This window comes from Eulemur rufifrons, chromosome 30, assembly GCF_041146395.1.
Source record: "Eulemur rufifrons isolate Redbay chromosome 30, OSU_ERuf_1, whole genome shotgun sequence".
Lineage (NCBI taxonomy): Eukaryota > Metazoa > Chordata > Mammalia > Primates > Lemuridae > Eulemur > Eulemur rufifrons.
The window spans coordinates 12,723,499-12,740,103 of NC_091012.1; positions in this window are offsets into that span (position 1 = coordinate 12,723,499).

Consider the following 16,605-nt stretch of genomic DNA (forward strand, 5'->3'; position numbering starts at 1 on the left):
TCCTGCTAAAGGGTCTGGGGATCGGTCCCCTCTCTCCACTAAACAGTAGTCACAGCAAGTGTGTTACACGTGCATCACTGAAGTGACTGTTTATAGCAAAGACGCTCAGGTAACAATGAAAGGTGAAGAAAGGCAAGATTTTCTATGAAGTGTTCACCCAAGGGAGAGAATGCAAGGCTGAAGGCTGATAGGAACAGCTTTTGTTCGTAGATGGTGTTGAGTTAACAAAGGTGTGGAATGTTCACCTAGGACATCAGCTGCAGGGCAGAAAAGGATGTGTCCTCGGAAGAACACTGCTTTGGTGACAGGAGGTTTGGTGACAGGCGTCCTCCTCACTTTCCGTGGAGCGTGCTGCCACCCAGGGGAAGAGCAGCATCTGGGGACGCTTCCGGAAGGATCCTGGCTGACATGGTTCACAGGCGTTGGTCGTGGGCTGCCTCTGTCTCTGAACTCAGACAAGGAGGACAGGGTGGGGGGCCAGGAGGTGGCATTGGCCCCGGATAAGTGAAGAGGCAGGAGCCAGACCCCAAGCACAGACTTCACAGATACCCTCCTGGTCACTGGGACATCAGACCCTCCCTGTGAATCCAGGTGGTCACTGGCTCATGCACCAAGAGGACAGCAGGACCCTGCTGGGTCCCCTGGTTCTCCTCCAGTCTTCTAGAATTGAGTCAGTTCTGTGAATTTCAGGGAAACTTCATTTTGTTCTTTTACCTGAACCTGCAATGTTGCATTGAGCAGTTTGGAAGTTTCCACCACCGTGCTCCGTAAATACATCTGGGGAAGTGGCGAGGAAACCCGCTCGGCCACCTGAGTGCCCTCAGCGTCTTGGACTCTGCCTGAGAGACAAGTCCGTCAAGCCCTGGGACAACTAATTCACACATTTCTATCTTGCTCCAATTCCAAGCAAATGGCATTGTGTCATTTTTAAATATGATTAATTCTAAATGCACACTTCTCCCTGCCTCCTCAAAGAGTGCTTACAGCAGTGATCGATGGTTCTTTATTCTGCTTCTTGTTAAAAACAGTGTGTTCAGAGTTTTTCTTATGTGCCGCAATACAGATTTTCAGAATCATTAAAGTGATGCGGCAGTTACACCTTTAGAAGAGCATGACACATATGTACAGACTTACTGCCCAGCAGCGATGCCTTCTGCAGGTGGGCCCTGTTCCTTGTGGCTAATCTCAGTGCTGCAGGCAGGGGGCGAGCCCTCTGGCCTTACTCTTTCCCCTGTGGGGACAAACAGCTGACTCAGCCCTGCCCACAGGGGGAGAACCGTCCCCCCAAACACGCCAAGAAGCCTCTTTAGTCAACCCCACACCTTCTCTTCCTGAGCACAGGAAACACAGTTCCATCTCTCCTGTCCCTGCTAGCTGGTGTTTCCTAACCTCTGATTGTGTAGACACACTGAATGCACCCCGTCCCGCAGCCTGCAGCTCCAGTCCTTGGGTTGAGGCTTCCGATGTAACCAAAGGAGGCCAGAGCCACTGGGAAGGACAGAGGCCACACGGTGTTTCAGACTGTTCAAACAGGTGGGGAATTGAGATGAAACAGGGACACTCGTCGGTGCTGGATCTTCTTTTAGGATCGCCCTCACTGGAAAATAAGCATTGCCCTGAAAGGCACTGATGAAACAGAATGCTTTGGGGAAAAAAGCAAATAAAATAAGCCAAGCCCTGTCTTTTCAAAGTTAGAATCTAAGACCACAGGGTCTGGGATGATCGTACTCACAAAATAAGAGGATGCGACCAGCCAGGGTGACCGGCCCGCAGGATGGAGGGTCCCATGCTGTGCTCTCTGGGCACCCACTGCTCAGGTTCCATCCATCCTTACCACCCCCTTGGCCGCACAAACCAAAAACATTGCTCTCCTTCCTAAAAACTATCCTGTCTCCCTAATTTCCAAGTCTTCAGGCCTTCATTGGTTGTGTTAGTTATCTACTGATGTTTGATAGACTACCACAAAGCTTCCTGGCTTCAGACAGCAAACAGATACCATCTCACAGATTCTGTGGGTCAGGGATTTGACAGCAGCTTAGCTGGGTGTTTTTGAAAATGTGAGTTTTATTATCCAGGTATGGTGAAGCCAACAGGTCAGGAGACAACTGCCATTGAAAGACACTTTGTTACTCATAGTTCCCAAGAGCAGGGGGCACACCACATCTTGGGGGGCCCATGGGGACACCCCAGATCGGATGGAGCGGAAGGCACAAGGCAGGAGGGACATAACTAGGTTTCCTGTGCTCAGGAAGAGAGGGTGTGGGGTTGACTAAACAGGCTTCATGGCGTGTTTGGGGGGGCGGTTCTCCCCCTGTGGGCAGGGCTGAGTCAGCTGTTTGTCCCCACAGGAGAAACAGTAAGGCTGGAGGGCTCGCCCCCTGCCTGCAGCACTGAGCTTAGCAGCACAGAACAACAATCCTGCCTTTCTTGTGGTTTCTGCGGGAAAGGCAAGGTGAGGCGTCTAGGCAGACTTCAGGTTGGCTGGTGTGAGTAATTTCAATGAGCTCTGGGGGAAGGGGCTGTTAACGCAGGTGGATAGTGGCCCAGGGCGCCAGAGCCCTGAAGGAGGCAGTTGAGGTGTGGCTCTGGTTGGTTTGTTCATGCAACATGCCGGAAAGTGAGTTTTATGCTGTCTAGGAATTAGCTAGCCCTGGAAGGGGCAGTCCCTCCTGGGTCACCAGGGATCCACAGGTCAAAACATCACAAAGTAAAAAGGCAGGATTGACACAGGTATTTCTGGCTCATAGTGTCTCACTAGGTTGCAATTCAGATGTTGGCCAGGGCTGCCGTCATCTGAAGGCTCAACTGGAGCCAGAGGATCATTGTCCCTGTCCGTCCTGCAGCTGCTGGTGGGAGGCCTCCAGTCCCACACTGTCACCTCCACCTGATTCTACTCAGTCCTCCCCCAACCCACGACCCTCCTCCCATCTCTCACTTTTTAGCCAGGGCTCACATCAAAATCACAAAGGGAGACTTTTCAAATCCAGACACCTGGGACCCGCCCACCTACAGCACGCAGAGCAGGGGACCTGCCAGGTGCCCTTGGGGAAAGTACCTCAGGTGATGCTGATGAACTCTCTGATTGTGGACCCGGTCCAGGGACACGATTCAGTTTGACCACTGTCCACATTTGTTGTGCTCCTGGCATCTCCGTGGACATCTCAGGCAGCTTTGTCCAGAATGCCCTTCCTTGTCATCTATCTGGGTAACACTCTTCTTATCTGCATCAATGCCACCTGCTATGAGAATCCTACTCAGGGCCCTCGCCTGGCACAGTGAACTGCTCCTTATCAGTGTTCTCAAATCTCTCCAGACACAGCCTCATGAGGCCCAGAGCAGGTGGTGATTAACTGAGAGTTCACAAGCCCCTCCTGGGAGGCACCACACCATATTTACACTCGCATCCCAGCATCTGTCACTAGGGAGGAGGAGGAATTGCACTGGGTAAATGAATGACCACAGGAGCAATACATGGTCAGTCTCTGAGAGCATCTTCAAGAGATGTTTGGGGAAAAGGCAGGTTTCTTCCCTAAATGTTAGTCTATCTGCCAAACAAGTTCAACTTCCTATAATTGTTGCTGATATGAAGATTATATGAACTCTCCTTGGATTGCTTGTTCCCATTCATGGTCCCTCCATCTGCCACTCTCATTTCCCACAGCTCGGCCCCTTCTCTCCAGCTCAACTCAGACCTTCCAGGCCTGGGCTGGGCTCTTCCTCTGCCGGTAGCTTTTCCTGATGTTCTCCCATCTCTGACGCCCTGCTGGGCTTTCTACCTTTCCTTGGATGATTTATCCTCTTTAGGTGCCGCCTTCTATTGCTCTCGAGTTGTTTTATGTGCTTTGTCTGATCTCTCAACTCTTTCATAAATTCCCGAGAGCAGTACTGATTTCATCTTCCTACGGCAGTGTTTGTTTTATACGAAGCGTTTGGCCATGGTGTGTGAATTGCTTGATGGTTTCAGCAGGTTCACCTCTTACAGTAACACATTCTACCTGCTGTGTAAAGAGGTGATTTCAACTTTATAATGTCCCTGCCATTTTTAAGGAAAACTCCAGATAGATGGTGTCCTAAGTGCAATGTCCAGGTTGTGAGAGAGAATAATCTCACTGAATTCTGAACTGGCTGGCCCACTTCCAGCATAATGAGTTAAGTGATGAGTGCTGTTAGGAAAAGCGAAAGACCTTGGGATAGTTCAGGCAATTCTCTTTTAACAAGGACAACATATTTTCATGGCCATTGTCCTGTTCCATCCTGGCGGGTGAGGCAGGCAGGCAGTACTCCTCTTCTGTTAACAAGTAAGTTGAGGCCCAGCCAGGCTGCACCTGGACTGTTCTAGTTCCTGTACTCCATCCTGGCCTCGATTTGGCCTGAAGATGAACATTCAATGGAAGACACTGGACCTGTCTGAGGCACTGGAAGGAGACCGTGGGGGACAGTGAGGAGTGGTACGTTCTGTGTTCTATGGGGCAGGACCAGAGCCCACAAAGTGCAGGAAGGGCCAAGGCTACAGAAAGAAAGCATTCTAAAACCCTGACTCCACTAATGGCAAATTGGGCTGCCACATACGGAAGGGAAATATTTCGTAGTTGGGCGATGCTAGCTGCAGACCACCCATCGAAGACTGATATGAGATGCAATTTAAGAAAACCAACTGGATCTGATCAAAATTTTCAAATTTGTGCAGATGACAGAGTACCTGGAATTCCAACAATTTTCACCTTCTTTTATAGAATACCATGAAAAATTGAAATATTTTCTCCTTTATGTGACTTTCTTATGTGATTTGCACTAGCACAAAACACATAGACATATTTGCTAGCATATAAATTGCATATATACTTGTGGTAAATAAAGTTGACTTCTTCAATTTCACGTTTGTTCTCTATTCAGTTTTTTTATTTTGTGGTGTGTTAGAAGGAACAGACACTGAAGAAATAGGAGAAAATATTGGTGATTTTTTTGTAGTGGAGAACTTCCATTTCATTGTGTGTTGTGGGTGTTTGTTTTTTTCTGCCATCATTTGATATTGTCCCAGCTGAAGACAATATCTTCCTGGGGTGAGCTGGAGAGCGCCCAGGCCAGGCACACACAGGCCTGCAGCCGACCATGTATCGTGGGCGCCTCCTGGAGGCTGGGAAGGCAAAGACACGATTCGGTTCTGGAGCCTCCAGGAGGAACGCAGCCCCGCCCTGCCTGGTTTTAGCCCAGTGAGACCCCTGTCAGACTTCTAGCTTACAAAACTATAAGATAATGCATCTGTGTGGTTTTACGCCATGAAGTTTGTGGTAATGTGTTACAGCAGGAGTAGGAAATACTAGCATTATCCATGGGGAGTGCTTCTTGCTAAGGCCCTTGGTAGACAAGGAAGAAAACACAAGGACAACAGAACATAAATTTAACAGGATTACCTAAATGTTCTAAATAAAGAAAAGTGGATACACAGTGAATTAATTTCTTTGCATCCTATTCCTCTATTTCTGTCCTGGCTATCGAAGGCTGTATGTGTGTATGTGTCTGTGTGTGCGTGAGGGTATGTTCATGCACTTGCTCAATGAGCAAACATTTGTTTAGAGTATTCCATGTGCACCAAGCCGTAGTCAAAGTAAATTAGATAAAAACATAAGATTGCTCCCCTCCTCAAGAAGTTCCTAGCACAGGGCAACAGGAAAGAAATGTGCCGTGTGGGGTGAGTAGTACATATGTGATTGGAGCCTTCACAGACTCGACACTCTTTCCAGCCGAGCTTTCAACACCCCCAGAGGTTCAATTTCCAAACATCCCAAGAGTTAATTTCACGTTATCTCGGGATATTCCCTTTGACCTTCTGTCTCCCCAGCACAGTCTCCATCATTCCCTAGGCAGTTCTTCAAGGGAAGAATTCTAAGGTGTTTTTCGTTTAGGGGTGCTGGGAGCAGAAGAGTTGTGCAGGAAAAGGGAAAAATAAAGGAAAGGAAAAAATGTAAAGAGGAAAAATGCTTTTTTTGTATGAATATGAGTAAATGGTGATTTTATATGAGAATTATCTAAATTTTGAAACATATTGTGCTGAAAGGGACAACTCCAGGGCCATTGCTAGGAAATTTGGGGACTCCAGGAAAATCATGCTAGTATTGCCTGCCTCCAACCACGACATATGTTTATTGAAGAGCCTGGCTCAAATGAAACATGAAGAAAAACAGCCACAAAAAGCCCCCTGTCAGGCATAGTGACCTGTCCTGCCGTGTCGTCTCCCCTCGGAGAACAGGCAGGGAATTTCAAACACTTGTGATCTTGTCCCACCTGGCCGGCCACGTGGTTCCCTGAACATTAAAGAAAATCTAGAGGAGTAGAACTTGGAAAAAACCAAACAATTCATCATACACTAGGCTCAATCTTTCCTGCACCATTAAAATCACACCTTTCTCACGGTGAGAGGTACAGGCCCAGTAGCCCTTTACCATGGCACTGTTATTGGGGGAGGAATCTTGACACATGGTGAGCCTCGGCACCCGGCAGATCCAGGAGAGAGCCCAGCCCGACCACCGACTACCGGCCAATCCCACGCTTGTGAGGGCAGATGAAAGTGGTCCTCACAGGGTCACTGGTGGTCCGTGGGGGCAGCAGTCCAGGGACTAGGGGCTTTCCCTTCAATGTTCCAGATAAGGCAACTAATGCTAAAGTGGTTAAGTAACATATCTGGTTAAAAATTCAAGCAGATTCAAGGCAAGTGTGCTCACAAATGCTTAACAACTGGCTCTCAAAACAAACAAAAAAAAAAAAAGCCCTAATAATGGAGCATTTGCCAAGTTCACAGTGTAAGTACTCTACTATGGCCGATTCCAAACCAGTGCAAGCCAGCTCTAGCACACCACAGATTGTGGATTTAAATATAACTAATGAAACCATAATCATTTCCAATGAAAACATGGGGAATTTCCTCCATAATCTTGCGGTAGAGGAGAATTTGCAAACTATTAATAATGAGTCAATATACAGAGGATATAAAAAAATAAAAAATGAAAATCTTGAATTTACATGAAAATTCTACATACCAAAATGAAATATTAAATAAAATAATTGAAAAACACCAAAAGCAACATCAAGGACAAAGTTAACTAAAAATATTAATATGTAAGATTTTTATCACAGATCTTTTCAAGATGACTTTTAAAAAAGACTAACAACCCAATACAAATTATGCAAATAACATGAACAATATTTTCCAGAAAAAGAAAAATCAAGGGATCCTTTAATATATTACAAGATGCTCTGCTTCACTCCTAATAAGTGACACAAAAGAAAGTATTTTTGACCCATAAATATTTCTGTAGGTTTAATAGTACACTCTGTTGGTGAGGCTGAAGAGGAACAGTCATCTTCGAGTATTACTGGTGGGAATATAAATTGATACTCTTTTAGAGGGAAAATTTCCAACATCTATCAAAATATAAAATTCTCACGCTCTTTCACCCAGCAATTTCTGGGAAGTTACCCTACAGATGTACTTGGGCAGGGTTATTTATGGCAGGATTTTTGGTAACAGTAAAATGTTAGAAAAACAACCCAAGAGTGAATACACAGGGGACTAGGTAAATAGAGCACCACACATGCATACGATGGAATGTGTGCAGTTCTAGGAAGAATGGAGCCGATTCTCTGTGTAGTGGTGTTTAAAGATCTCCAAGTAGATTAAATTAATAATAAAGCAATGTGCAGAAGTGTGCATATTACACATTCTCTCTAAAAAATCAAGAGGGAAGAATAAAAATGCATTATTTTATTTTATATGCATTAATATATAATAGAAGCCCGTAAACAATGACAGTGCTTTTGAGGGGTGGTGGGGAGGGCGCACAAGGTAGAGGTGGGTAAAGGGAACAGGAGATCAATTTCTCGATGTTTTCCTTTTCATGTATTATATTTTAAACTATGTCAATATGTTACCTATTCACAAATACGTATACATACATTTTTTAAAAATAACAGGTTAAAGAAGTTTCTCTAGATCACAGCTGGTGGACTCCAGACCTTGAGTGGACCTACCCTGTGCCACGAAACCTCTCTGAAGATAGAACACTTTGTAGCTAAAAGCTGATTTGTCCCTGTTCCTTCCCTCAGGATGATAAAATAGTACAGAGAAGTATTGATGATAAGAGCTGCTGTCTACAGATGTAAGGTGGTGTCTGCAGAGCACACAGTGTATTCTGGGGACTGGGCCCAGCAGTTGGTGTCACGTCATAAACTCCATGACAGTATTATAATGCCCGTTTCACAGAGGAATCTGCAGAGGCAGAGAGAGGTGGAGAGACCACCCCACGCTCACACAGGCGGTGGTCACAGAGCTGGGGCTCACACCCAACTCCGCCTCACTCCAAGGCCAAGGCCTCCTGCAGGCTGTCATGATGCTACAGCAGAGCTCCACCATCCCCCAGGGCATGTGGTTGGCCCCAGGGATGACAAGCCATGTTACAGGGAAACAGTTAATCCCACGGGTTTGCTGTGCTGTGTTGACAGTTTATCTGCAGAGCAGCTGGCATCAGACAGATGCTGGGGTTTGGAGATCCAGGATCAGCCATCAGCAAAGCTGAAAATGAAACCCAGCCCTCGCTGTAGACCGTCACGCATCCCCATACCACGCACACATCTCCAAGGGTTCAGGGCAGCACTTGCTGTCCCCCTGCCAGTCCCCGACCCGGTGACCACCATGAGCCAAGCCAGCATGGTCTCCTGTCCTGCTTGGGGGAATTGGCCATCTCCTCCCCTAAGAGACAGACAGAATGCCCAGCGAACCACCAGGCCATTGGTTAAAACAGGCCAGTGTGGCTCTCAGCGACTCCCTCCCCTGGAGGACAGGGCTGGCCACTCTTCTCCCTGCCTGCGGTGTTTTCTCCATTCTCAGGTTTTGCTAGTGACTGCATCTGCATTAAAATGCTTCCCTTCCATTGACTTAAAATACTTATCCTTCAAGTCCCTGCAAATGACAGCAATTCCACAAATCTATTTTATTCTAATTTAAACCAAACAATGATCCTTTCAACCTAATACATTTTCTTTATATCCTTTTTATCTCCTTCATCTCTTGATCTCTCACATTTGCCTTAACTTGCTCCCTTGAGAACTCCCCCAGGCACCCATATTTAAGTCATCACTTTGCCCTAAACCATGGGTGCTGGAAAGTGAGTATCTGTCACTGGAAAGTTAATATGTGGATTAATAACATGAGTGTCCGACTGTGTCTTCGTGGGACATTCTCCGGGTTTGTCGTCTATTCACTCTGAGCCACGGGACAACAGTACGTGGGAGGGGAATAATTTTGAGTCCAAAGTACCTTGAAACATGCCTCATTACACCTCCAGAGTAGCAGCCTTCTAGCAGGGAGTGGAGGGTGAGTATTTTAAACCATTTTTAGTTCATTTAATGGTATAATATAATCAACAAATAAACCACTATATCTTAACTTCTGTTCAAGATACTAGTCTAGTTTTCCGACAAAGGAAACCAAGGCGTGTAAGACCCTGATGGGTTTGTCTGGAAATGTGGAATCTGCTTGAGTGCCACACGCACGGGCAACAAGGAATGGAAACAAGCCTCGCTCAACTCCAGGATCATCGTCCTGGTGAACAGCGTGAGCCTGGCTCAGAGGCAGGAGCGAGGACTTTACCAGAGCCAAGATTCCTGCCAGCCCTCAAAGGACTTGGCGGGGTGAGTGAGGAAGGGAGAGGGCGCTTCAGACAAGGAGGGTGTCTTGAGTCCAGGTAGAAAATGGGATGGAGGAGCTGTGTCTGGAAGAACCTACAGCTACCAGAGTGTGTTTCCAGAGCAGAAAGCTGAGCACAGCTGATCTGAGATGTCCTCTGGGGTCACGCTGCACAGAGCCTTGGATGCCCAGCCCAGGACTGGGAGCTCTTCAGAGAATGTGGGCAAGACCTATCTTAGATGAGAAAACCCAATACAGAGGACTGTGTCCAATAAGTTCTGAATAAATGGTAATAAGTTAGACATTTTCTGGTTGGAGTATCCCTTTCCTTTGCAAAACACCAAGGGATGGAAAATAATGTTAATATATATTTAGTATTTCCTTATCCATGGATAAAGGAGTTATGGAGGGACATGCAAGAAATCCATGAAGTCTGAGAAGGGACAGTCAAGGAGTTGGGGATTCGGCGGGTGGAGGGGCGAGGTCGGGGAGTCTCCCCACAGCTTTCTTGGTGATGTGTGTTTTTTGAATCAAGTGAATACATATTTCAAAAATAAAATTTCATGCAGTGAGCATGAGGAGGCCACAATGGCACATTAGTGAGTTCTGTGGGCTTCCTGGAAGGGGGGTGGTCATGGGAGGTTGGCACCAGGGGGCCGGGGGGCAGGGGTGACTGACAGAAAGTGCAGTTTCCGAGGTCGCCTGGCTTCAGCCTTTGTTCCGGACTCCTGTAGGAATCCCCGCTGGAATTTAGAGTTATCTTGGCTCACTGTCTGCAAGAGAGATTGCAGGTGGGTGCATTAGCCTGGCTTCTATCCCATGTCGTAGGTGGTGTTTTGAGGTTGTATTTGAAGGAATGTTAGCAGAATCCCATCCCAGAAAGGCCACTTCCTCCTGAGTGGTCCATCCAGTCTGTGACTCACCTTCTGGGTGCATCTCATATGTACTTCACCTCCTTCTACCCCACGGCCCCTGTTCATCTGGCTTTCCCCGGCCATCCCCTCTCCTTCCTCCCACCCTCTCCCAACCTCCTCCTCCCCTGCCCCAGCAGCTGTGGCAGCTCCTCAGAGGCGGGCCTGCTCTTCCTCCTTGTGCAAAATGCAGCAACCATGTGCAAATGTGCTTGATGAACTGAAACTCCAAGAAGCTCCCTAAATTCATGTTTTCTCACTGCAGCTTCTGTGGCATGCAAATTATACAGGAAGGAGCTGACTTTCTGACATCAAGGAAATCAACTCTATATTTAAGTACAACAAATTCTATATTTAAGTACAATTCTATAGTTAAGTGCAAATTCTATATTTAAGCAATTTCTATATTTAAGAATTTAACACAAATTATCTAAGCAAAACAGTTCTGTATTTAAATATGAATTCTATATTTAAGTAAAATTGTATTTGTAAATGAAGTTTTCCCTTTGTCCCCTCAATGACTCTAATAGGAAAGTCTGGAGACATCTACAAAACACAACAGTGAAAACCGCTGCCCAAATGGACCTGTTGTGTGTGTGGATGTAGTTCAGCAAGATACCAAGCCAAGTGCAGTCGTGTAACTTTGTCCCTGAGATTATGCTGTGCCTGGGCAGGGAGTGGGACCGTCACAGCACAGCACCAGCCAGGCCTCCATCTCCATGAGGCTTCACAGATTGTTTTGTAAACAGCTTCTCTGTTCCTTTACGAAGTTCAGCATACTTTTACTGCGTGACCCAACAATTCCACTCCTACGTAGTTACCTAAGATAAATGAAACAATATCCACAAGGCCAGGTGATTATTTAATCATAACAGCCCCAAACTGGAAACAACCTAAATGTTCATCACTAGGCGAATGGACAAATTGCAGTGTATTCATATTGTGAAGTGTTACTCAGCATTAAAATGAACAAACTCCTTAAATACTTGACAACCTGGATGGGTTTGAGACACATGCAGAATGGATGAGAGGCCTCCTCCTCTATGAAGTTCAGGGACAGGCCAAGCTGACTGGTAGTGACAGAAATCTGAGCAGTGGTGGCCTGGGTGTGGGTTTGGCATTGACAGAGAATGGGAATGAGAGAACTCTCTGGGTGATGGAAAAGTGCCCTATTTGTACATGATTTGGGTTCTATGGATGTACGCACTTACCCAAACTCATTTTAGCACTTAATGTCTGTAAATTATACCTCAACGCTTTGTTTAATCATTTTTTCATCATTTCCATCACATATTTCACAAACCTAAGGAATGGTATCTTTTGACAACCAGAAAACAAAACAAAACAACACGGCCAAAACTGTAGCAAATAGGCCAGGTGCCTTGTGCAGGGATACAAGCTGGGTGACGCTGAATAGCCTGCTGACCTCTCTGAGGCCAGCGTCTTTCTATGTCCAATGGTGACAGACTCTACTAGTCAGGGGGAGTGTAATCAGTGAAGGCAGCATCAGCGTCCTAGGGCTGCAGTAACAAAGTAACACAGATCAGGTGGCTTAGAACTACAGAAATTTGTTCTTTCATGGATCTGGAAGCTAGAAGTCCAAAACCAAGGTGTCGGTAGGGCCATGCTCTGAGACTTTGGGTAGAAACTTCCTTGCCTCTTCCAGGTTCTCATGGTGGCCAGGGACCCCTGGTTCCCCCTGGCTTGTTGACACGTCTCTGTAGTCTGTCCCACCGTCTTCACATGGTGTCCCCTGTGTGTCTCTGTCTTCACATGGTGTTTTCTTCTCTCTATAAGCAGTTATACTGGATTAGAGCCCACTCTACTCCAGTGTGACCTCATCCTATCTAATGACATCTGCAATGACCCTATTTCCAGATGAGGTTCTATTCACAGTATCAGATTCAGCACTTGAACATATCTTTTTGGGAGACACAGTTCAGCCCAAAGACAATATAATCAGGGGCCTGGAAATTCAGTGTCAGTGAGACTGAGTCATCAAGTTATTATTTTGCTAATGTTTGTGATGCTAATATTAAAGAACATGCAAAATGGGTAAAGTATCTGATAGGAAGTCTTATGTCATACAATTGCTAAGATAAAAATTCTAATTTTCCCCAAAAAGGTGACAAGAACACCTGTTACCAGCCAAATCAAATTGCCAGTCTAAAGCAGTTTAAAGGCCGGTGGCAGTGGTACTCGTCTGTAATCCCAGCAGTTTGGGAAACTGAAGTGGGAGAATCACTTGAGCCCAGGCTGTGCAACATAGCGAGACCCCCATCTCTACAACAAAATTATAAATAAATAAATAAATAAATAATACAAAGCAAGTTAACCTAAGCAAGCCATGGGGTTTAGGTGTGTCTGGGCATGCCCTGCTCACGGTGGGACGGACTGACACAGCATACCTCTCCAGAGCTGCTGTGACTCCTGGGAGACCTCATTTTCTAAGAGCATAAACAGCCAAATGCAAACTGAACTGGTAACAAACACTCTGCAGGGAGCTGCCTGCCCACACCACTGGCCCCTGCCTGTGGGTACACAGCTGGGTCTCAGGAAAAAGAAAGCGTAAGTGAAAACTGCAAGAGCTGTTCCAACAAAGAGTTTGTAAAACCCAGGGACACAAAGTGTACTGCTTTGGAGTCCCTCAAGCAGAGCAGAGCATGAAATGAAGGAGCACCACACTCAGCCAAGGACTAGTTCAGGGTGGCCCCTGGGGCCTGGGGCTGTGCTGGGGGGAGTTGGGAATGGCTTTCTGTGGCTCATAGCCCACGCTGGCAGCCTCAGAGTCTCTGACAAAGGGCTGCGATCTAAGGTCCACAGCTTCTACAGCTTTACCAGACCCCGCTCAGCAAGAGGGTGCCCATGACTCCCATAAATATCCAATCCTGCTTCCAGGAGAGCCCCTGTCCAAACGGGCAGTGGGAGGTGGGCTTCCTGCTGCCCATAGAAACCCAGGATTTGGAATCTCTCTGCCCACCTACAACAGTTCCACGCGAGCCCCACAGCGCCACTCAGCCCTGAACCGCCAGAGCTTGCGGACCCCTCTCTCAGCAGCCACTGCTGGCCCTTCCATTCCTCCCAGAAATTTTACATACCTGAGGAATTGCAGGTTTCTCCAGAAAAAATATATGGTTTTTACAGGACACTTCTTAAGGGCTCAATGTTATTCATTTCCTTCTATCCTGTACCTCACCTAGACCCTGAGGATTTATAAGTATACAGAGTGTGGATGCAGAGACGGATGAAGGGTGACAGGGATGATGAGTGGATGGAAGGAACAGACGGAAGGAAGTAGAGAATGAGTGAAACCATGGATGGGTGAGTGCGGCCAAGTAGGATTTTCCTCTTTCTGTAAATTCCTCCCAGTCTATGATTCTGATTTGGAAGAATTACAAGTAAAAATGGCCTAAGTTATGCAGATCTCTGAGAGGTTTTATACTTTGCCTAAGGTCACAAGTTTATAAGTGGCAGCCTCAGAATCTGAACTCAGATTTGTCTAGTTTCATGAGTACAACAGAGTGACCCCTGGGATCAGATATATATTAAAATTATATGCACACGGGTTCTTCAACATTAGAATAAAGCTTTACAAGGACAAAATCCTATCTCATTTGTGGAGCACCTGTTTTGTTCAGAAGTGGACACAACAGCGTGGCAGAATTATCAGGCGGTGGGTGACGTGCTACCACGTAGCATAAGGATATCGTCTGAATTCCAAGCAGAGTGATTGACAAAAACTAGCAGGAGAGAGTTCACCAGAAATTTCAGGATTTACTGTCTAACTCTCCTGTAGGCAAATTCGTGAGATGTGTAATCACAGGCGCTACCTCCCAGGAAACTGTGAAAGTCAGTTTTGCACCGCCATTTTGTGCTTAATGGACTTTGTCTCCCATAATTCAGGAAAATGCCTTTTGTGTGCTAACTGCTATTGAGAATGTTTGTCTGACAAAAGGCCTCATGATTCAGGCAGCGCAGCCTGTCTCCCATGCTTCCCCCTCAAGAAGTGGCCGTAAGTACAGATTCATGGCTGGGTACCAAGGAGCGGTGAGGTCCACCCATCTTGTTCAGGACTGTGCTAATCTGCTTAAACTGGTTTTCAAAAGCTGGGTTAATCACCCAAATGATGCTGTCAATTTGCCTTTAAAACCCCGTTTCAAAGAGGGAGATCAAATGACCGGGTCATGTCACCCCTCCATGGGTTAGAGGCACCATCAGTGGCCCGTGCAGCACTTCCTGCTTCAATGGGGGCCGCCCTCTGCCCTCCTACAGCTGGTGTCAGCATGGAGTGTGGGAACTTCATTTGTCTACAACCTGGATGTTTTGCACCCACAGGGGCCTGGTGGGCCCTTCCTCGGGGGCAGGTCAGCTGGGCTCGGTTCAGTCTGTTCCGTGCAACCAGTGGGCCACCTGAGACATGCTCTTCTCCTGCAAAGGTCAGGAGAGCAGGAGAGGCAAAGAGAGTCATTTGGTGTCCTTACACCCTCGTGGACTAGGCCCTTGGTCACTTCTGTCCAGTGACGATGAGACCAGTCCAAGGAGGGAATGAGGACTTGGGGCCAGCCATCCTGTCCACCCCCAAGCCCAAACTCTAGACCCTTTACAACAGAAGTGCCCCGGGAGGGGCAGACTTAGTGTGTCAGAATGAAAGGTAGTGACATCCCAGACCACTGCGGCAGCGATGAACCCTTGGAAGACTCTTCACTGAGGCAAGCACCAGCTTGTGAAAGCTGAGCTTGCTGGCACTTGATTCTGCGTTATCAAACCACTCATAGAACCACTTCTTTGGTCCTCAAAACTTCTAGTTTGGTCCCATTACCCGACTATACTACAGCTCTGAGACCCTGGGCCTGGTGACCTCATTCAAGACGTGACACCTACTGGGCAGCACCTGGTGCATCTCAGGCACTGTGCTCCGGTGCACTCAGAGCCCAGCCCAGCCTGCACCACTCCAGAGCCCACAGTGCCAAGCTCTTCTTAGCAGGCACCCTGCGGCCTGATCCACTGACCCTGGCCCCATCCGTGCCTGGACCACCTGTGACTCTTGGAAATAAAAAGAAATCTCTTCTCCATCAGAAATGGAAACACCAATACCTGAGCTCAGCTGGAATCCATGAACACATAATAAAATGTTGCTTTGGCTATTCTCCCCAGTAATTTTGACAATTAAGCATAGAAACCACCAGAAAAGTAAATAGGGAGGGCGCATCTTCTTTTTTCTTATTCTTTTTCTTTTTCTTTTTTTTTTCTTTCTCCACAGAAGCATCTACTTGTTCAGACCAGTGGGTCACCAGGACAGGCAGGGGATGAGTCACAGCTAACTTCACAAGCTCAGCTAACCCTTTAGAAAGTCTCCAGTTAAAACCAGCCGAGCAGTTTAGAAAGCCTTCTCAAAGGAAGGTTTGTAACAAGGCTGGCAAGGAAGCGTGTGCTTAGACCCATCTCCCCGCCCAGCTCCCGGGGGCAGCCTCTCAGGGGTGGTGGCAGCTGCCAGCCCCCTGTATGAGCCCCACATCTTCTTTTGTCTTCAACAGATCGCCCCTGGAGGAGGGCAGGAGGCCCAGATGTTTGAGAATCATGGGGGATACATGGCAGCCTCACATTCTCCTTCTAATGAGAACAGCTCGCCAACACCTCTCCCGGAGGAAACCCAACTTTTCTAACGTTCCTCCAGGCCCAGGCGCCCACCAGCCTCTTCTTTTCCCCAGAGCATTCAATCGCTGTCAACAGAGCCAGACAGGAATGGAAACAGTAGAGAGACTCTCTTTTGTTTGGCTGGGACACTTGAGCATATTCTCATGGATCTTTCAAAGGAATCCAATTATCCAATCATTCGTGGGAGCAATTAAAATGTGGAAGGGCACATCCTGCCTGAAGCCCCAAGTCTGTCTTTCCAAATCACATGGGCAATCGATTTAGACCTAAGCAAATGCCACATAACCCCGTAAGGGTGGGATGTGCCCTGTGCAGTTTAAAACCAATAGCACCAGGCACTAAGGTTTGAGCTGGTGGATC